Raw genomic sequence first — 22,045 nt, 5'->3', positions numbered from 1 at the left:
CTAAAATTCGTATCTACTTCTAGATGCCTTGAATATAACTCATATATTCTTCATTTGCAACCCAGAACACTGAACAAACAGCCAGCCCCGGCATGCATTTGAATCCCCTCTGCCTGCCTCTGTTGCAACACTCTGAAACCATGAGATCTTTATTGGGCTAGTGATGCTGTCTAATCAACATTTGAAAAGATAAGGTGTCTTTTACATGTCATATTCATGTGCCTGTACACAGACATATATATCTATGTATCAAATCAGTTCCATAGGATTACTAAGATTGAACGTGTCATCAAATATCTCCTGTAAGAGTTTGCACTTTTGCAGGTACAGGTAAGAAACAAAACAAAATCACCGTAGGTTCTCCAGAGACAATAGTTCTATTCTGGGATGCTTTCTCTCTAAACTAAACCCCTGTATCTCTCCCCCTTTTCCCCTTCCTGACACAACAAGCTGAGCTGCTGCAGTGCAGAATGTCAGTTTACTCATTTAGAACTTTCAATGCAGAAAATTCAGAGTGATGCAGTCAACCAGATAACGCAGCACTTACCTTAATTGAAAACCCTCGCTTTTGACAAAGCTAACAGGAGGAAGCACTGGCTCAAAATCAGCAGTTATTTGGAGGACAATCTTTAAGTTTTCAATCAGCACCCTCCAGGTAGAGATGCATCCTAGGCTGTCTTTTGCTGTTGACGTTGAACTCCTCACTGTCTAGAAAAAGGAGAGAGAAGGAAAGATAAGCTGGAATCCTCGGGAGGGAGCCGAGTAAGTGAAAGAGTACAAAAGCTCCATTGCTTAAAAGGGGGATGTTTGACAAAACGTGCTCAGGTCTGAGAGATCTTGTGGCAGCTACGATAGGTTTCTGTCATCTCCCTCGAGCCGTGGGATGATCGTTGACCTGATTAACACTCGGCACACTCCTTACATGTGGAGAAGGCACCGGGAGGATAGTTGGGTCGCCGGGGAGTCGCGAAAGGCACCGAGGCCACTTGGGAATGTCATCTCTTCCAGATTAATAGATCTGCTGTTGCAGCTGAGGTTGTAATTTGCAAGGTGGGCTCTGTGCAAAACCCTCTAACGATTTCAAAAAGCAAAACACATTCCTGCAACGCTGCCTTTTCCAAGGTGCATCAGCCTTCCGAACAGGTTATGGCTGATTAATTGAGCCGACGGATGAAGCCTATTTCATTATGGGATGCTCACAGTATGCAACGCTGAGGGGACTTCACATGCTCTCCTATATAAGCACAGAGACGGACACTCAGGTTCCAGCCGAACAGAAATGAAAGTGATTCCGGTGGGCAAATCTCCCAGATGGCAATTAACTATTGTTGGGTGGGAGGGAGGCAGGTTCCGCCTGGCACATTTGTCAGCGGGAGTAAGCCATTAAGCATGCAAAGTTATTTTTCCAGAAGAGAAATGCTCCTTTCAAAACACAGGGTTATCAAGTTGGCAGAGAGCAACAGGAATAAGCAGTCAAATTCACTGAAATGCTTCAAAACAAGTCCCACCACCACCAAAACCCCTCCTATAGTTGGCATTTGATCGATCATTTTTTAAAATGGGGAGGGTGTCAATGAATCAGTTAAATAATAAGTATTTAAAACATCAATTAATTAGATTATTTATTTGTACTAGGGATGAGAGAGGATTTCATTTCGTTCCACAATCTGGAGTGAATCTTTCCAGTCTGATTTCAACAGATTGTGCTGATATTGGAACACAGACGCGTGAACTAGGTTGCATGTCTGGCCAGAGCATGGTTTGTTCCAACTTACATTTCCACAAGTTCCTTTCTTTCCTTTAAACGTCTGTTTCTAGGTGCAACAGCCACAAAGTACTATGCTAGTTGCCACAGTTGGGGAGGGGGATTAAGTAACTTTCAAGTAAACTATGCAGCACAAAATTAAACTATGGTATTTGCTCCCATAGGAGGCAGTGATGGTCACCAACTTGGGAGGCTTTAAAAGAGGACTGGACAAAATAGGGGGAAATAGAGTGTTTCAGAGACAGTCAATATTGTAGGAAGACTCCTAGTTTGCAGAGTACATGCAATGGATTTTGTGAAAACCTTCAGTGGTGACCCTGGAATTTGGTACGGTGAGCTAGCTCACCTTTGGTGGCAGATTTTTGGGTACCATTAAAGGGCACAAAAAAGTTGTTTATAGAAAATGCAGGGTTGACTTTTAAACCATAACTGTTCCATCCAAATTTCATCTAGTGAAAAATCAGCAAGTAAGTGAGCCAGCCAAAGTTAAACACTTTCAATGTTACCATAAACCAAACTTTGATCTTTAGATGAAGGGTGGTGGAGAAGAAGAAGAAGAAGAAGAAGAAGAAGAAGAGGAAGAAGAAGACCTGCCTGATTAACATTCTATGGCCTTTTAAATGTGTTTGTGGGAGAGGTTTTCTTTTCTTTGGTTTGGTTTGTTATGTATTTCTGTTCTTGTTTTGTAATTTTATATTGTGAACTGCCTTGCGATCTTCAGATGAAGAGCGGTATACAAACTTAATTGAAGAAGAAGAAGACGACTCACTTAACTAGTATAAAAGAAAATTAAGCATGTGCTTAAGTTTAGGAAAATAATCCAGCCACACATCCATAACTAGCAAATGATTTATTTTCCCAGTGACCATTGCAATTATTTACTTATAGCATTGCATGTTGCTTCAGTGTATGAGATGACAGTGACCGTGATGTGACAGGCCTGTCACTGAAGTCTCCATCATGTGTACAGTGTCTCAGAGGATCCATGCCAATCACATTACTTGTATCTGTGGCTGTCGTCTGAACTTCCTCATACGCATTGCTGGTTGATGGCCAATGGGACAAGTGAGGCAAAAGGCAGGGGGACCAATAGTAAGGGGAGCTAGAGTCAAGGACAGGTGGAGTCCACGCTCCTCCCTCCTGAGGATGAAGGAGGAAGATTCCAACATGCAATGCTACTCCTTCCCTTGGACTCATAGGTGGGGGCTGGTTGAGGGCAGACCAAGGTTTGTGGGGCCAGCCTCCATATAATGAAAGCACACGAGTTTGTGGAGTACTCATGGCCACTTCACTCATCCCAGCAATGGTGTATAATGCACGACTCATGCTAGCTGCATGCATGATGCACAGCCCTATCTGTGTGCCAATAGACACACATAAGAGGAATTCTTCTTCTTCTTCTTCTTCTTCTTCTTCTTCTTCTTCTTCTTCTTCTTCCCTTCATTTGAGGATCACAGGACTATTCACAACATAAAAATACAGTAGTCTCCCTGGGAAGAGCATTCCACAAACAGGGAATTCTCCACACATCTTTCAACACATGCGTGGATTGTCAGTTCTAGTAGAATCACATTACTGAGAATTTTATTTGATCAAATTTCAACCTCAAGGTGACTTTTAGCCATTGCCACAGCACAGTACATTGCCACTGGTCCCATCACCTCCTGGCAAATGGAAGGGGATGAAATGGAGGCAGTGAGAGATTTTACTTTCTTGGGCTCCATGATCACTGCAGATGGTGACAGCAGTCATGAAATTAAAAGAGGCCTGCTTCTTGGGAGAAAAGAAATGAGAAACATAGACAGCATCTTAAAAAGCAGAGACATCACCTTGCAGACAAAGATCAGTATAGTTAAAGCTATGGTTTTCCCAATAGTGATGTATGGAAGTGAGAGCTGGACCATAAAGAAGGATGGTTGCCGAAGAATTGATGCTTTTGAATTATGGTGCTGGAAGAAACTTTTGAGAGTCCCATGGACTGCAAGAAGATCAAATCTATCAATTCTTAAGGAAATCAGCCCTGAGTGCTCACTGGAAGGACAGATCGTGAAGCTGAGGCTCCAATACTTTGGCCACCTCATGAGAAGAGAAGACTCCCTGGAAAAGACCCTGATGTTGGGAAAGATGGAGGGCACAAGGAGAAGGGAACGAGAGAGGACGAGCTGGTTGGACAGTGTTCTTGAAGCTACTAACATGAGTTTGACCAAACTGCGGGAGGCAGTGGAAGGCAGGAGTGCCTGGCGTGTTCTGGTCCATAGGGTCACGAAGAGTCGGACATGACTAAACAACTAAACAACAACAACACAGAGATGCAGGGTAGATATCCTGATTCAGGCAACATGGAAATCCAGCACCACAAAATTTGGGGTGGACTCAGTGGGTAATGGGAATTGCTGCATGTTGACTCTTAAGGGCAGGTTGGGGACAGGAGATATAATTCTATTACCTTCCCTAAATTGTAGGCAGACTTTAAACTTTTAAATTTAATGCTTTAGAGTAGGTGGAGGAATTGCAGCCTTCAAGTCACTGAATATCAAGTTGCCTACCCATCCTATTGCCTGTGAAGCTCCTAGGGTTGCCAATTAATGGGTGTAAAGTATAGCTTGGCTTAAAAAAGATGAAGTTCCTTTTGTTTTGGGACCAGTTGCCATTAAAAAGTCCCCATGTTTGTTTTACTTAGCCATTTTTTACACCACCTCTCTATGCAATAAAAGCCCTCTCAATAAGTTTACATAAAAGACCATGGAACAATTGAAAAGATAAAATACAATTCACTATAGCAGTGTAAAAAAATTCACCAAATGAGCAATAAATAGCAGTAACAGTTAAATTAGCAGAATTATGCATGTGCAAAATAAAGAAGAGATCCTGACCGTAACAACAACAATTAGACCATATGCATAAAATAGGCAAGAAACAAATTCTAGAGCATAAACAATAACAGCAATGCCATACATATAAATGATTGGCGAACCGTTGGCTTGTGAGCCAGAATTGACCCACCAAGTCTATTAAGTGTCTGCCAGCCTCCATACCATTTTTTCTCAGTCACACTGGCGGTGGTGTTGCTGTGGGTGATGGGTGGCAGGGAATGAATTCATTCTGCACAGACTCTAGTAGAATCAAGATCAGATGGCTTAGATGTGACCAAATGGGTCTTCTTCTGAGTAACATTAGTGGCTATTAGGTGAGCCCAAAACTTTTCTGAAAGCTACAGCCTGTTACAGTACAGGGGCATCCCTGTACAGCGCAGAACTGCTTGTTCATTTCTGGAAGTGTTTTGTAGCCCCCTGCTTTAGAACAAGTTCTGGGCACTGCAGAGAATCCATAAAAATAACACTAATATGAAGAAGGCTCCGTTTGGTTAAGGTTGCATGTGATTGTGTGCTATGCATGACATTGCTATTATGGGAGGTTGGAAAAGGCGGAAGATTGAGAAAACAACTGCAGCTCCACCCACTCTGGAATTTGTCCACACCTACCACTGACATGTAATAATAATAATAATAATTTATTATTTATACCCCGCCCATCTGGCTGGGTTTCCCCAGCCACTCTGGGCGGCTTCCAAAAGAATATTAAAATGCTGTGATACATCAAACATTAAAAGCTCCCCTAAACAGGGCTGCCTTCAGATGTCTTCTAAAAGTCTGGTAGTTGTTGTTCTCTTTGACATCTGGTGGGAGGGTGTTCCACAGGGAGGGCGCCACTACCGAGAAGGCCCTCTGTCTGGTTCCCTGTAACTTGGCATCTCGCAGTGAGGGAACCGCCAGAAGGCTCTCGGTGCTGGACCTCAGTGTCTGGGTAGAGCGATGGGGGTGGATACGCTCCTTCAGGTATACTGGACCGAGGCTGTTTGTGACTCCCAACAGGTTTCTGCTGAGGCAGTGTGGTTCTTGGGCAAAAAAAAAAAAAGGTAGTTGAGGTCCCAGTCATGGTGCCACCCACCTCATAAGTGACCAGAGTGAGGTTTGATAGAGCAAGCTCAAACAAACAATGATTTGGATTAAGAATGGCTACAACCTGATTGCAGGTGTAGGTGGAATTTTGCCTCAGGCATTGGGTGTATATCTGTTCCAGCCTCCTGGCATAGGACTGAAACATTTTCACAGTGATGCCAAGGATTATGGCCTCCCCAAGCCCCCGAGGTGGCTGTCAAAAACTGCTGCTAGAAGCTCTATTGCCCATCTGCCTCACAGTTAGTTTTTGGACAGAGACTTCCACTGAGACCCTTCTAAGAGAGTACCCTGATTATGCTGCTGGTTCAATAATTGGGTGATGCACCACTTCACCCAAAGACTGAAAACTAGGATGCCTTAACGGCCCAAAGTTGTGATGTTTTGCTATGAGGAAGGCAAAAACCCCAGACCAGCCAATTTATCTCCAGGCAAATTCCTTTCTGGCAAGTCCCACTGGGATTAGAAGCTTTGGATAAAGTGGACCTCCAGCTCAGCCGGCTGATTCCTGGCTCATGCAGGCTCATTTGGCATTATTTCCAAATTCCAGCTCAGTGGAAGATACTCTGGTGTACGTTACTCATTTTAACTCTGCCGGGGCTCAGCCAAAGCTGGTGTAAGACCCAAAAATAGGGGGCGGCAGAGTCAGGGCCAGAGAGGGTGGCTTTAGGCTGGACCATATGCCCATTTAGCTAAGTCACATGACATGGCAACCAGCCAAATATTACTATTTTGAAGGCTTGCTTTCATTCTTCCAAGGCTGACAAAACAACAGCCCCACTGCTGAATGGAGTATGGATCTGGTGTATTTTTGTGTCTGCTTAACTTACAGCAGTTTCCTTTATGTAGCTGCTTATTCATAGGGTTGCTCCTGAAGTAAGTTGATGACATTAACATTTGCTTCAGTCTTTCTTCTGTTTTGTGACTGCTTCCCCCGCTCCCCTAAATGCAACCCTTCCTCCAAGTTAAAAACAAACATGACCCCCCCCCCACCAAAACACAACAACCAAGCAAAATACTCCCACTGTGTTCAAGACATTCCTTTACTATGGATGACTAAGTCAAGAAATAAGCCAGACAAAATGAGTTACTGAAATGAACTACTGGGAATGTAATTGAAGACTTACAGTGTGATTACAGCCCCCCCCCAAAAAAAAGTATTTGTAAATCAGAATGTTTATGACAAATACGTTTCTGGTTATTGAGAAGGCTACAAATACTCCAAGTAAATAAAAGAAGAGATGGGACTGATATGTTTAAAAATATTATTAGATTTTCAGCCCTGTCCTGATACTTTCCCTACCCATTCTTCCTGTTACCTGGTTTCCACTATTGCTGCACCACACGTTTGTGAAGTTCAGCTGTCAGTGCGAAAAGTGACATTTGAAAGGGTGCAAAAAGGTCCATCAAAAAAAGTCCTACCTTCCTCTCTTTCAAGATCCTTTTCACACCTGTTTTTTTGCCATGCCTCACCTCACCTGCTGCTGTTTCAGCACCATTTTTGACTCAAAAGGACATTGACTATATTCTTATTTTCAGCTCTATTGTTGTGAGCTGAAATGCATGTTAATGCACATTAAAGGTCTGTTCCTTAAATAAGCAAACAAGCACCTTGCTGTGTGATGATTTTTTTAAAGCTTGATGTTCATGAGCAACTCTGGGACAAAAAGATGTTCGATAAGTCTATTGCTATGCTCCAATGAGAATTAAGGGTTGCATGGAATGCTAGTCCCTACTCTGAGTTGACCCACTGAAATTATGAATTTGCACATTTAACTTAGGTCCACTAAATTCAAGCGTTTTCCTCTGAGCAAATTCAGCATGCTGATGTAATAATTAATGCAGTGCAGGTCTTCCAATGACTTGTGATGGCCCACATTAATCAGGAGATCATGTTCTACAACATATGTCAATACAGATAACCTTTGCTTAATTCCTAAAGGGCTTCCCTGCTTTTTCTGAAGCACTTTAGCTCTCTTGGGAATTCAGAGTACTTTCCAATGCCTTATCCCGATGTGTCTGAAGGGCACAACACCAGTACTGAAACGTTTCTCCTGATGCTTCTGCATAATGTTTAGGCACTGGTCTTAAATAATTCAAGTATGCATGCAACATGGCTCTTGTCAAGACAACCAGCACTTGCTCCATCTCCAACTCCAGTGCATGTACTACATCACATGTGAAATAACCCTTTAGGTCTTACTTGCCCAGATAGTCCCAAGGTCAGGACTTGGGTATGTGTGGTCCTCTAGAAGCTACAAGACAGTATCAGAACCTAAGTAGAGCCTGATGAATCAGGGGAGTGGCCCATCTAGGTCCACTCCCCTGTGTGCACTTTATCTTGGTAAACTGAATCAACCAACCTGCTGCTCATTGATCATTTGGCAGGGTTAACCAAGATTAAGGATCACCCTATGGCTTACATCAAATCAGGGTGTCACCTCCAAGACCACAATTTTGGGAGTGCTATTGCCTATCAGCCCTTGTCTGGGTATCCAGACAGAAGCCCCTCCCCATGGATCCCTTTGAAGGGATACCCTTATTCCTTGGAGTGGGAGGTGGGCCCAATACCACCACCCCTGTCCAACTAGACTGATCAAATGCCTTATCCACCATTAAGTTGTAACAGTTGCTGTGAGGGATGGGAAAAATCCCAGACAACTCCAATTCACCTGAAAGCAAATTCCTCCCTGGCCCTGATTCGGCAACCAAAGACTTCCATAGCCAGGTTTTACACAGGGCCTGCCTGCTTACCCTCCACGAGTCCTTAGAACATAAAGGGTAGCTGTTATGTATTCAGTGGTCTGTGTTTACCTGAGCCTGAGTCTGGACTAAGAATTCTGAGCCCCTGTGTTCTGATTCGATACATGGTATCCAATCACAGAACTTTTCAGAAGTTGAGCCTCTGCCATTGGCCCTTAAACTCCGAGTCATGATTCGTAGCTTGGAAATTTAGACAACCAATCACGTTGAGAGTGGGAGTGGCCCAGGCCTTCAGAAATGTATATAAGCAGTTGCTTTGCCCCTGTTGTCCAGTTCTGTTAGTTCAATAAAAGTTCACATTGTTATCACTGTGTCTTGCCTTGTGTGAACCCACCTACACTTCAGTAGCAAAGGCTGAGACCTGGGTGCACCTGGTTTTTATAACCAGGGAGCAGACCAGAAGGAAAATATTTTCCCTCTGGTCCACTCCCCAAACTGCACCCCCTATCTCACCCACAATTGGCTGCAATTGTGGACAATTCCCAGCAGGCAGCAGAGCCTATGGAGGAGAAAGTGGTGCCTCCCCTATCTGCACCAAAGCCAGATGACTGCCTTGAACCATCTTGGCCATGCCAGACCCCAACCACAGCTCCCCTCCAGCTGGTGGTAAGCAGACCTTGGCAAAGACTGGAGGAGAAAATGCCAATCCAGACCAATCAATGGCCTGACTCAGTACAAAGGTGCTTTATACATTCTCTATGTGCGCTGCAAGTTAGTTTCCATTTAGTAGTTATGTTTTACTGATTCTGAAGCAGAGGCAAAGGAAGAAAGAAAAGAAAAAAAGAGGTTAAGAGTCTTGCTTGAGGCTAAAAGGGGAGAGGTAAAGGAAAACAGGCATATTACAAGAGAGCAATGCAAGCAGATGGGACAATTATGGAGATGCCGCAGAATATAATGACGCAGCGCTGGTGAAGAATTTAACACAACCATCGTAAAACAGGTACTGTCAGCAGTGCATTACCAAAAAATTGATCCTGAAAAACATAATGCATTGATTTTGTTTAAAGTGCACTTTTGCAATGTTTTCTACATTCGTCTTCGTCCTTAAACAAAAATAATAATCTATGCAAACAAATCTGATATCAGGAAGCTTGACATTTTCTTATAATGTATTTCTCCCCCTATCCTATTTTCAACTGAAGGCCTCTCAACTTAAGGTTCGATTAACTGCATGTGAAAGAAATAAAATAATGTATCCCTCCCCCGGCATCATTAATTGCAGAACATAATGGGGATTTCATCCCCCACCCCATTTCAAGAAGTGGATTCCTACAAAAGCACTAAAGACCTCATAGACTCTTCTCAGCCAACAGAAACATTCCCATCTACATCAGTGAGTTTTTCGGTGCGTGACAACCTCAATATCTAGCTGTGAAAAAGGAAATATCCCACCAATAAATCATCTGTACTTCTTTCGTAGAGACAGAGGGCGAGTCACAACTTGCTACCCTTTTATATAATTAAAGGCTGGTTCATGCCAAGCACCAGCACTTATTCTCACTGCATGACTGTGTACGCATGCATGCAGCCCCCTAAACGGACTTTAGGTTGAGGTCCTTACACATGGGAAGCGTCTTCCCAGCATGCCAGCAATCTGAAAGGGGGCAACTACAATTGTGGTTTGTGGGCATCCCCTCATGAACAGCCTGGCTACAACAAGCTCCTATTAGTGATATATTGAACCCACTCAAATCAAATTTGTGCCACTAATTACAAAGAAGGGAGCGGGGTTTGATCTCGTGTGTTTTTCACACACAAGTAGGCTTGCAATGTTTTGAAATATTCAGTTTTTTGACGCTGCTTGGAAACTGTAGGGCAGTGACATGTCACCCCAAAACAGCATTGTGCATCGTGTTCATAGTGCATCATGAGTCCTGCTGCTCTGGCTCATATGACTATCTGTCAGAATGCAAAAGAGGCTTCAGTAGCCTCACATGTTGACAGAGGCCAGGCAGCAAAAAGGTGACTATTCCAATGGGGCATATCTTCCACTCCTCACTCCTCCCAATGTGGAATTGGAATCTGATGCTGATTTTTGACCACATTGGATTCCTGGGGGAAGTAAAAAAATATATATCAGTGGGGGTAGGCAGTAGGGCTTGTTGATGCAAATATTGAGATTGGATTCTTCTTCGTCGTGTTTTTTTATCTTGTATACATTAATGTTGGATAAAAAACACATTTGAATTTTTGCATTTCTCTTTATAAATTCTAGTAAAATTTATTAAGAAATTAAATAAAACAAATATTGAGATTGGAAACACAATGCACAATGTGGGAGGGTGATCTAAAATGAGTTGGAATGCAGCTATCAAGAAGGAAGGGCAATTTTCACAGAGACCAAGTAAGAGGTTAAAGCAAGATCTGAGTGTGTATTATGGCTGCCAACCTCACCTGCCTGGTCTCCTGAATGCTGACTGTGCAGGTGCAGAAGTGGGTCATCAGCTCCAAAAACATGTTGTGTTATCAATTATGAATGGAGCAAGAGCTCCAGAATAAGAGGGCTAACTTGTAATGAAGAAAGTGCCCAGCTCATGAGTATTATGAGCCATGAAAATACAGTTTGTGATATTCACCAACTTTTGTCAGCACCATTCCAGTAAAGTTTATCCACCTAGTCATGTACCTACAGATCATAATCACACTGAGAAAATAAGTTGGTGTGGACCACAGTACCAGATTAAACCCTGTGGAGGCCCCTAGGCAGTCAAAAACTTGGGGGGAGGGGGACCCTCATGCAAATGCTCTAGTGCAGCGGTTCTCAACCTGTGGGTCCCCAGATGTTGTTGGACTACAACTCCCATTATCCCTGAGCTTTGGCCTTGCTAGCTAGGGGTGATGGGAGTTGTAGTTCAACAACATCTGGGGACCCACAGGTTGAGAAAGGCTGCTCTAGTGGGATAACATTGAACTAGGAAACCTTGATTGTAATTTTCTCTCAAGATCAATTCAGTATTATTTTGATCCGTTGACACAGGGCCCCTAAAAGGCATGGGGCCTATAAGCCAGTGCCTACTCTGCCTGTTTGGTAATCTGGCACTGGTAGTAGATGATCATAAAGTGATTAGGCCACCTAAATAATTTTCCCACCCTCAATGTTAGCTTTTACTTAAACTGAAAGAGTAGTTTTTGGTCTATATCTATAAGGATGTTTTCCCAGGACCAGAGATGTTGCTTCTCTATCAAAGGCTGTTCAATTTCCCCCAGTTTCTTGGCAGGAACCTCCAAATGGGCTTCAGATATTGGTTGGCCCGTCTCTGGATTTCACCTGAGGAACAGACGCAGGTGTGTGGATGCTCACACACACCCACACACCCACACACCCTTATCATTTTGGACAGTTTGGGTTTCCCTTCCAACTCTTCTAAATGTTTTATCAGAGCAGGAAGCCCCAAGTACACTTCAAATTCTCCTTTGGGAAAATGCTGGAGGCAGCAGTGGTGCTCTCCTCTCCATTGAAGTGAATAGGCAACCCGCTCCATGCATCGACACATCATATTTTATAGAGGAGTGGCAGTGTATTTTATGCAGGAGTGGCAATCTAGCTTGTTAAGAAAATTCCCAAACTTGGATCCACGGGAGACTCTGGGTCATTTCTCTAAGGTTGTCTATCTTAAAGTTTTTATGTGTTTATATGTCTATCACATTTTAAAACTTAAAATCCATTGTTGTATATTGTTTGAAATGTTTGGATTGTAGTTCCATTTGTGTTTCACAAGCTGGTCTCTGACCATAATAAATATCATGTTCATGTGAGTGGCAGTGTTAATCTGCTGCAGCAAAAGAAAGAAAGAAAGAAAGAAAGAAAGAAAGAAAGAAAGAAAGAAGTCTTGTGACGTCTAAAAAGACCATTGCTGCATGATTTCATTGTGTGCGTGAAAAGTGTACATAAATGTATTGTAAATGTCAGCTGAGTAGCGTACATTGCTGGCTCAGCAAGCTGCTGATACCAGCAGAGCATACACATCCCGACCAGAGCCATGCAGGACCAAGCTGTGCTGCCTGCCTACCCATGTAGGGGGGAACCCAGCCAACACAGCCCTTGAAGGGCGAATCTCCCGACATCCATAGAGAGGAGCGCCGGGCTGTACTGGGATCACCTCTTGTGCACCTCCCTTCATTTTCTGCCGCCTGCGGTGGGGCAGGGATCCCCACAGAAGCCGGCGCCTGCGTGGGGATACGTGGTTGTACCCTCTCCAGATTTTGTGCCTGGGGTCATGGCCCCACTAGCTCCTCTCCTCCATGCTATTGGCAAGTGTGCAAATGCAAATGGGAATAAGCTACAGGGAACCAAGCAGAGGGCCTTCTCGGTAGTGGCGCCTGCCCTGTGGAATGCCCTCCCATCAGATGTCAAAGAGATAAACAACTACCTGACATTTAGAAAACATTTGAAGGCAGCCCTGTTCAGGAAAGATTTTAATGTGTGACACTCTGATGTATTTTTAATACATTTAATTTGTTGGAAGCCGCCCAGAGTGGCTGGGGAAACCCAGCCAGATGGGCGGGGTATAAATAATAAATAATTATTATTATTATTATTATTATTATTATTATTATTATTATTATTATCCTGGTCAGGTTATTTCCCATTCTTTCTATGCCAGTCATTATGGAATGATTTATTGGGTGCCGAAGACAATTCTGTCTTCTCGGTGGCAAAAGATGACTGTCAGAGTTATGGAGGAGGGTGGTAATAGTTCATGCAAAATTTAAGTATTTTCTCAAATTATGCTTAAATTAATTTTAAAACAGTTATATTGTGATTTAAAGTTCTTACAGCATGGCTCAAAATGCAGCTGAACCACTTGCCAGTCCATTTAAAAAAACAATGCTAACAGTTAGCGTCTGAATTGGAATCAAGCCACAAAACTGAAACAAGTAATGCTAAATAATCGAAAGCTGAACTGAACAAAGTGGGCAGGGGGATAGTTCAATTCCCTGATTGCCAGTGAGATTATTTTCAGGATTAACTAGTTTCCTGGCATAAGCATATGTAGAAATAGATTTTTAAAATCCTCTTGATAAAGCAAACTTTTTTATGTCAGTATTATTTCAGGATATTGTCATATCATTGGATTAGAAACCAATACTCCCCCTCCCCCCCTTTTTAAGGAAGAGTGAGGCTTTCTTCCATACTGGAAGTAGAGATGAACAAAACAGTCAATTTTGGTTTCTATGGCTGCATTCAGATGTGAGGATTGTTTTGCTGGTTTTACTGGTTATAATGTCAGCACTTCTGTCCTGAAATGTAACATTCCTTTGACACTGCAGTACCTGTTATATTGTGGAACTGCAGCTTTCTGATTTGTGTATCACCATTTTGCACTAAATTTGAAAGGGCGGGAAGACCACGCCAAATTTAATCATGTGAAATTGCAATGGAAAATGCCCAAAATTTTCTGAATTAATTGTTTTGCAAATGATCTGTTTTGGGGAATAATCAACATGGAAATGAGCACTAGGTTTCCAGACACTTTTTCTAAATAAAATATAGAAATTATCAGGTAAGGAACCATCAGGAAAACAGAATAATATCTGAATACAGCATATTTCTCATATTTTCCCAGTTTTGATTTCAATTCTCCACATTTCTGCACCTGTTTGCATTTCAGAAAAAAAGTCCTCCAGAAAATTTATCAAATTTTTACTTCCAACTTTTCATCGTATACACGTTTTTTATGCAATTTTGCTTTGCAAGTAATTTCCTATAATATAATGCATTTTTGTATATTTCCACCAATATGTGCCTTTTGATGCTCACTTTACCAGTGTATATGCACACTCTCTGGATGAATAAGCAGCAGATCATAGTGCAGTATGCATCTCCCAAAATTTTGCCCCAATGGTAGTAGAATATCAGCTATCGATCTGAATTTCATTTCAGGCAGGAGATTGCAGCAGTTGTAAGTCAGTCACTTCAAAACACAAACACACCAAACTGAGGAGGAGAAAACATAAACAGAAGTAAATGTTGATCAGTCTACAGACTTGATCCTTAAAGACCTGAATTCAAATCCTTCCTATGATACATATTCTCTTGGGAAGTTGCTATCATTGATCCACAATCCCGAATCTATAAAAGCAGGAGTAACAGTAGTTTATAATATAAATCACAAGTGTTTGGGCTAAGCAAGCTCAACTGAGCTCCTAGTTTGGGGATAAGCATCCCAAACTGGCTGGAGTTTCCCCAGATCCCTTCATTCATTTGATTGCTTGGACGTGAATAAGTGAAGCTGTGGAATACACCTGAGTTGCTTGCATGTGATAGATATCTATATTAGTCAATCTGATTACCGCTACCTGAGCATCTCTTAATTGCAAGAATGATGTGACCAGCCGCAGCAATGGCAGAATTTTTACAGCACTATTTGATGGTTTCCTGCTCTCTTCTACTGATAGCATGTGATGAATGCATCGGAATGGTAACTATGACAAGTCCACTTTTCTTCCCTATTCAGCAGTCATAATAGATAAAGAGATAGCGGAATGATGAATGCATGCATACCAACCACAGTGTAATGGCAACAGCAATCGGAGGCATGGAATAGGGGTGGTTTAGCAATGCAGGTTTCCAATGCAGAAAACAGCTCTGATTATTAGAGGCTTCTGTTTTGGATCTGGGGAATGCCGTATTCTAACTCCTGCGTAAATGTAACTTACTGGTTGTTTCCAAGAGGGATAAGGCATATAAAGAAGACATTCTAAGAGTTTTTCGTTTCTTTTTTTAAGAAAGCAGCAGCAGCAAACACTCAAGTGCTGTGTATGCGAATTTAATCCAAATGCAAGGAACGGGTTGCTGTATAAAATCCCCCTGCCGCGGTGACGCCATTGCTGCAACAGGAAGAGTGGCTTAATTATTGATCTTTGTCATTGCTATAATCAACTCAAAATAGAACATCAACCTGTACTATTTTATATATAATAGTCTAAATATAGCTGCCATCGTAGCTATTTTTAGACAGAGGACATTTATAGAAGGTGTCTGAAATGTTCTTTAGAGCAACACCGTCTGCCTCCGCTTGCCAATTCCACAGTCACCTTCTGGAATGCTGTTTGCTAGCCATGGTTTATCAAGGTATCCAACCTTTATTGTCTTGGTGTCTATTTTAAGATGCCGCATAATGCCTTGGTATTGTATTCTGTAACAATGAGGTGGAGTGGCTCCCTCCTGCCCAGAGAATCGTGCCACCCTTGGTTTTAAACAAGGACCATTTTAAAGGACAGATGGAGGCCCACATAATCCCACAAAACAGTCTGCAAACAAGTCCCATTGCCAATAGCCAACACTGCCTTCACACACTTCTTGCCCAGGGGGCAGCAGCCAAAAAACCAGCTGGTGTTCCTCAAGAATCAAGATTGCCTTTCAAACTACCCGTTTGCTCATCTTCACCACACAATCCAAACTCATCCTACTCTTTGGGAATTTCTGATACATCTGCTGCCTTCAAGAAACCGGAAGGTTATGAAATGGTCTTCCCATTATCCTGGTAACTTTATCGACTTCTGTCAGATGGCAAGTGGTTGATTCCAGCTTTGAGAGGTGTGCTTCATTATTATTAACTTTTTCCTGGGGGGCCACGGGGATACAGATATCCCTAAACATTTTGTGAATCTAAGTTTGGCCTCATTGAGGGGCAGTATTTCAAATGAGTAGGAAAATGAGAGTACCCCTAAGTATTTTTTTAAGAAAAAAAGCACTGATTAATTTGATAGCTGCTGAATTATGCCATGAAGATTTTTATGGTTGAAATGTATCATTGTTTTAATTTTGTTTTATCTTACTTTTAATGTCTCCTCGAGAGGGAGTGGGTGGGGAACCTCAGCCCAGTGCTGTATGTGCCGCAACCCCAAGCCTCTATCTACTCCCCAGGACTCTCTCCAGGCCAAGCACCCTCTGGTTTTCCACTGTAATTTCCCTGTGGCTTTCATGGATCATGCCAATATGTGACAAAAGAACTGGCACACAGTTCTTTCCTGCCCTTTTCATTGGGTGAATCATGAGGGAACCGAAGTGTGTGTGCACAATGATGTTCACTGTTGTGTTATAATTGTGCCCCCTTGGTGTGATTTAACAGTTCACTGACACAACAGATAATGCAGCATAAAAGGAACATTAGAAACTGGAACCAAGACACTAGCTTTTTAACCAGGAAAACTAACACAATAACCCACATGTGTCTAAATGTATACTATGACTCAACAGGTAAGGGGTATGAGCAGTATACCGTAAGTCCCTTGTGGCTCTGTCAGTTCAATGTAAGCAATAAGAAAAAATTAACCTTGTGCAATAACAGACCCTCTAAGTGTCCCTATTTTCCCTGAATTTACAAAAATTTCTGATTTGCTCCCAGATTGTCCCACTTTTCCCTTTCGATGTCCCTTTTTTCATTAGAGAAATGTTGGAGGGTATGGTGCTATGTGCCCACTTAGCCAAGGAGATAAGTAATTATACAACCTTTAGAAGACAACTATACAACCTTCCAATCCATTTGATAGCAGCCATGTATAGGAAAAGTTTTTGTTTTGTTTTTTAAAGTTTAATATTTTATTATGTTTGTATATATGTTGGAAGCTGCCCAGAGTGGCTGGGGCAACCTAGTCAGATGGGTTAGGTATTATTATTATCATCATCATCATCATCATCATCATCATCATTATCATCATCATCCCTATTTCTATCAGAGAAATGTTGGAAGGTATGCAATAAGTTATTTTCTTCTCTCTCTCTCTTTCTCACACACTCACATGTCTAAAAGGTAAAGGACCCCTGATAGTGAAGTCCAGTCGTGAACGACTCTGGGGTTGCGGCACATATCTCGCTTTACTGGCCAAGGGAGCCAATGTTTGTCCGCAGACAGTTTTTCCAGGTCATGTGGCCAGCATGACTAAGCCGCTTCTGGCGATACCAGGGCAGTGCACAGAAATGCCATTTATCTTCCCACTGGAGCGGTACCTAGTTATCTACTGGCACTTTGACGTGCTTTTGAACTGCTAGGTTGGCAGGAGCTGGGACCGAGGAATGGGAGCTCACCCCACCATGGGGATTCGAACCACCAACCTTCAGATCGGCAAGCCCAAGGCTCAATGGTCTACATCTAGATTCCTGCATTGCAAAGAGTTGGGCTAGATGACTCTTGGGGTCCGTTCTAGCTCTACAATTCTATGGTTTTATGATCCTTCATCTAGGTAAGCAAGAGGCATTACTTGAATGCATGGTCATGTTCCAGCCGGGCAAAAACACTTGAGGAGGATGTGAAGCAAGGCCTGTTGTGGGTGTGGCCGAGGAGAGGAGGATTGTGGCCAGAGAGAGAACTTTAGAAGGCTACATTTGTCCTCTAGACTTGAGGTTCCTCACCTCTGCTCTACATCTCTTGGAACTTAAAATCACCCTGGAGGCCAAAAATGGAAAGGGTGCATTTAGAGTTCTTCACGGAAGGTCATGGTATCTGTAGTCATATTGGTGTAAGTATAGCAGACAATGACATGCCATGTTAACTACCTTAGATATGTAGTGGCCAGCAGAGGCTCTGTATAATAAAGACGTTAATAAAATGTGCCATTCTCTGGTATGCAAATTCAACAAAAGCTATTCTAAAAAGGGGGCGTGAGTCACACAGTTACAGAGCTATTTTTCTATAGCTCAATACTGAACTGTCAATATACAGTGCTCACTGGTTCTTGGGCTCCAGCACCTGAAATAAAGCCCCTGCCTCAGCACATTTCGTAATTGAAGTTTGTTAAATACAATCGGAATGTTGCTGATGCCACCATTTCAAAGAATGCAAGTTTATTTCGGGCTCTCAAACATTTAAGTGTCATTCTTATCATCTGCCATATTTCCATATATTTCCCCTTTGGAATCTTCTTCAAGAATACAGTAAATAAGGACGATTCTGAATGCTCTTTTATGGCTTAATTAAATGTACGCCAACAAAAAGTGGTGGACAGCAAACTGACTCATCACGGTGACATTTGCACAGGGCCCATGAGAAATCACTTGGATGCATGTATATCCGTCCCATATCATTAATGATACAAAAGACCCAAATTTACTTATTTATGATTAATACTACATATGAAATATTAATCCCTGCAAGAAAAACCAGAGCATAAATAATATATACGCCCAGCCTCATCCTGACCAGGATGAGATTTCTTTAAAACAGTTTAGAAAATAATTAAGCTGCCTTGTGATACAATAACTTGCCCCGGATTCCAAGGCTGTTTCCATACAAACCTCTCAAAAACAATTTATTAAAAATGATTAAAATTATTAACTGCATAGAGCTGTAGTTTCACTCTGAATAGCTTATTATCACTTTATAGCTAAGGTCATGATCCAGCCAGATCTTAGCTCATTCTTTCAGCAAAGTAAGCAGCTCACATATATGTCAAACAAAGCTTTAGTAATAAAGAAAACTGTAACACACCATCCAAGAGAAACTGAAACAACATCATGAACTTAACCGAACACACAATGGTAGGGGCCGATTCCGGAGCTGAACACCAGAGGACAGACATTCTACTCTACAAATTAGGCCCCGGTGTTTTTCTAACACTCTCACACCAAAATCAGTAGAACGTGAAAGAGTTGTGCTAGGCCATGCCCTATATTGCTAATAATATAAATTTACATTTTTAGATTAAACAGTAAAGCAATGATCTATAGCAGCTTGTGACACTTCTTAAAATTAATTCAAAAAATGCTCCTACTTAGTCTTTCATCGTCCAAACTCTGTTCCAAATGTAAGGGTTACTGGAGCAGGATAGGGAAACCTCAGTAAGGTTAGATGAATTATTTGCATTGGCCTTCACCATTGGATGATATCCATAAGATTATCCACCTCTGAACCATTACACCTTTGTTGAAGACATTAGAGGAGCTAACTGACAAACCACAAATGGAACAAGTCACTTTCAAAGGACTCAAGTGTGAAATTGATGTTGGGTTAACAAAACTACACAACTGTCATTGGTTCAGGTAGCAGAGGAAACTCACATGCATTTCCATCCATCTTTGCCTCAAGATGGATATGGAGTGTCAAGGGTTAATTCTCTTTCAGGTTCTGCTTCCTCAGGTGTGCAATCCAAACATAAGATTCTCCCGGATCCCCTTGTTGTGGACTAATTCCCACTTCAATAGTAAGCCTCCCAATGGGGCGAACACTGTATTTTTTTAACCTTGAATCCTCTGCCAAAGTGGATAAATATTCCATCTTTCTGGGGTCCTGCCTATTTTCCCGAAGTGGTTGTTTCTGACCTCACTTTCTATTTTACAATGATTTTCTCCAGCCAAGCAATTTGTGTAAAGATGCATATATTAAGGTAAAATTTACACAGAAATTCAAATACTAGTGAAAATTGCATACAAAAATGCATTATTATTATTGTTGTTGTTATTATTATTATTATTATTAATATATTATCAGAAACGTGTATATTAAGAGAAATTTGCACTTACAAATTTGCACTTACAATTTTGAAGAAGTGCAAATTTCTGGGGGTGACTGTGTTCCAGTTTGCATATTTGTAAAGCACAAATTAGACTTTCAAGTCTAGACTGACATCTTTAGAGTCACGTCTCATATATAAATATGTGTGTGCGTGTGTGTGTGTGTGTGTGTGTATCATCTGCCCTGTGGTATAAGGCTAAGATAAGACACAATTGCAAAATGGGACTGGTTCAATGACTGGCTATTGTAGAGTCTATAATGAGAACTTGAACAAAGTTTTCCTGGAGCATAGTGCTTGAAATCTCTTCTGCTCAGAAGAAGAAACTTCAAAACATCCAAGGTTCAAGTTGCAATTGGCTAAGCATTTCTTATCTTTTCTTCTCAACTTGTGTTTGTTCTTTGTTAAACCGTATCTTAAGGAAGACTTGACATTTCTACAGATGGATAGCCCCAGATCTCTACAACAAAACTGTAAATATATCACATGCTGACCTATTTCACGATTCCCATCCCCCATTCTGTGTGGTTTACCTGAAAAATTGATAAGACGGTTGATGCTTTTTCTTATCAAGCTGCTCAGGCAGAAACGTCTTTATTTCTCTCCCCCCCCCCCCATGAAATAGGTGTGCCTTTAAAATCTACATGGGCATGTTCAAATTCAAAAGGTATCATCTTTTATAATAACGAAAGAAGAAAAGCTTCACCTCTTCAGTTTCTGCCAATCCATTTGTTAAGAGACGTACAATACTGTCATACCCTGTCTCGATTTTCCCAGTACAAAATTAAAAAAACCAATCCAACTTCAGATTTGATCCTGGAATGTCCTGTTCCCCTCATCCAGCACCATCACTGAGTTTGAGGAGGAAGATGTGCCCAACACTTGCAGCCAGTGCTCACATTTGCAGTGATGCTGTGCACTTGCACAGTAGCCCATCACCAAAATACACAGATCCTGATTTTCATCAGAAGAGTGTTAGAGGGTTATATCAGAGCAGGCACAGTGTAGCCCAAAGTCCTGTGTGTATGTATGTATGTGTGTGCAGCACCAGATTTAGGTTCCCCTGCACTGAGTGCCAGGGCAAGGGGACACAAAACAACAGCAACAATTGCAAAAATCCTACATTTATACAGGTACCTACTGAGAAGATGGGACGTGGGTGGCGCTGTGGGTTAAACCACAGAGCCTATGACTTGACAATTAGAAGGTTGGCGGTTTGAATCCCCGTGACGGAGTGAGCTCCCATTGCTCAGTCCCTGCTCCTGCCAACCTAGCAGTTCGAAAGCACGTCAAAGTGCAAGTAGATAAATAGGTACCGCTCCAGCGGGAAGGTAAACGGCGTTTCTGTGCGCTGCTCTGGTTTGCCAGAAGCGGCTTAGTCATGCTGGCTACATGACCCAGAAGCTGTACATCAGCTCCCTTGGCCAATAAAGCGAGATGAGAGCCGCAACCCCAGAGTCGGTCACGACTGGACCTAATGGTCAGGGGTCCCTTTACCCTTTACCTTTACTGAGAAGATCTATTTAAAAAGCAACTGTGCCAAAAGGAATGAACAAATTTACTTCTGTGATACACATGCCTGTTGCATTCATTGACACTTTGCACAGCCTCATGTCTACTTAAAAATATTTTTAAAATCTTAAGTGTACACTTAAGAATATAATGTTTGAAGAGACATAGACAGGTGGCTCACAATGGCTTGCTTCCTAGATTGTAACAAGTCATAGGACTGGCTCCAGCCAACAGGCAAAATACCAAGAGTGGCCCACTCTGTTTATGATGGCAGACAGACTGCCACCGGGAAAGAGGGAGATATATATCCCTGTGACAAGAGTTGTAATGAGATGAGAATATGGATCAACATGAACCCACTCACACTGTAATGATAATGGGAAATTGTGCAAACACAACCCGTTCCATTACAATACAAAGATTTTAATCTCCTAGCCATTCCCAAATGCAATCTCCTCATTTTCAGACTAAATTAAAAGCATCCATACGCTATGTATAAATTAACAATAGAAAAGGAGCCATCTTATACCAATGATTATCTAATGATTATATCTAATTTCCTCGCTTGCCCAAGTGTGTGCCTTGCCAAGAACCAGAT

The 22,045-nt window shown here is 42.0% G+C and overlaps 1 protein-coding gene across 8 annotated transcripts in view; it reads right to left on the bottom strand.

The window, feature by feature from the left end:
- Window positions 1–22,045, bottom strand: part of CDH12 (cadherin 12) — a 668,983-nt gene that overhangs the window by 258,041 nt on the left and 388,897 nt on the right. For 6 of the 8 annotated variants that reach the window (XR_014513371.1, XM_083449414.1, XM_083449413.1 and 3 more), the window contains one exon: window positions 548–708. The gene's annotated coding sequence lies outside the window, so the exon portion shown is untranslated. Of the gene's footprint in view, window positions 1–547; window positions 709–922; window positions 1,121–1,200; window positions 1,278–22,045 lie in introns of those variants that run through there. The other 2 variants (XM_083449416.1, XM_083449415.1) reach the window with 2 other exon arrangements.

The sequence above is a fragment of the Podarcis tiliguerta genome (assembly GCF_965153285.1).
Source record: "Podarcis tiliguerta genome assembly, chromosome: 7".
Classification (NCBI taxonomy): Eukaryota; Metazoa; Chordata; class Lepidosauria; order Squamata; family Lacertidae; genus Podarcis; species Podarcis tiliguerta.
The sequence above is the reverse complement of the archived record's forward strand: the minus strand, read 5'-3'. Positions and strand labels throughout refer to the sequence as shown.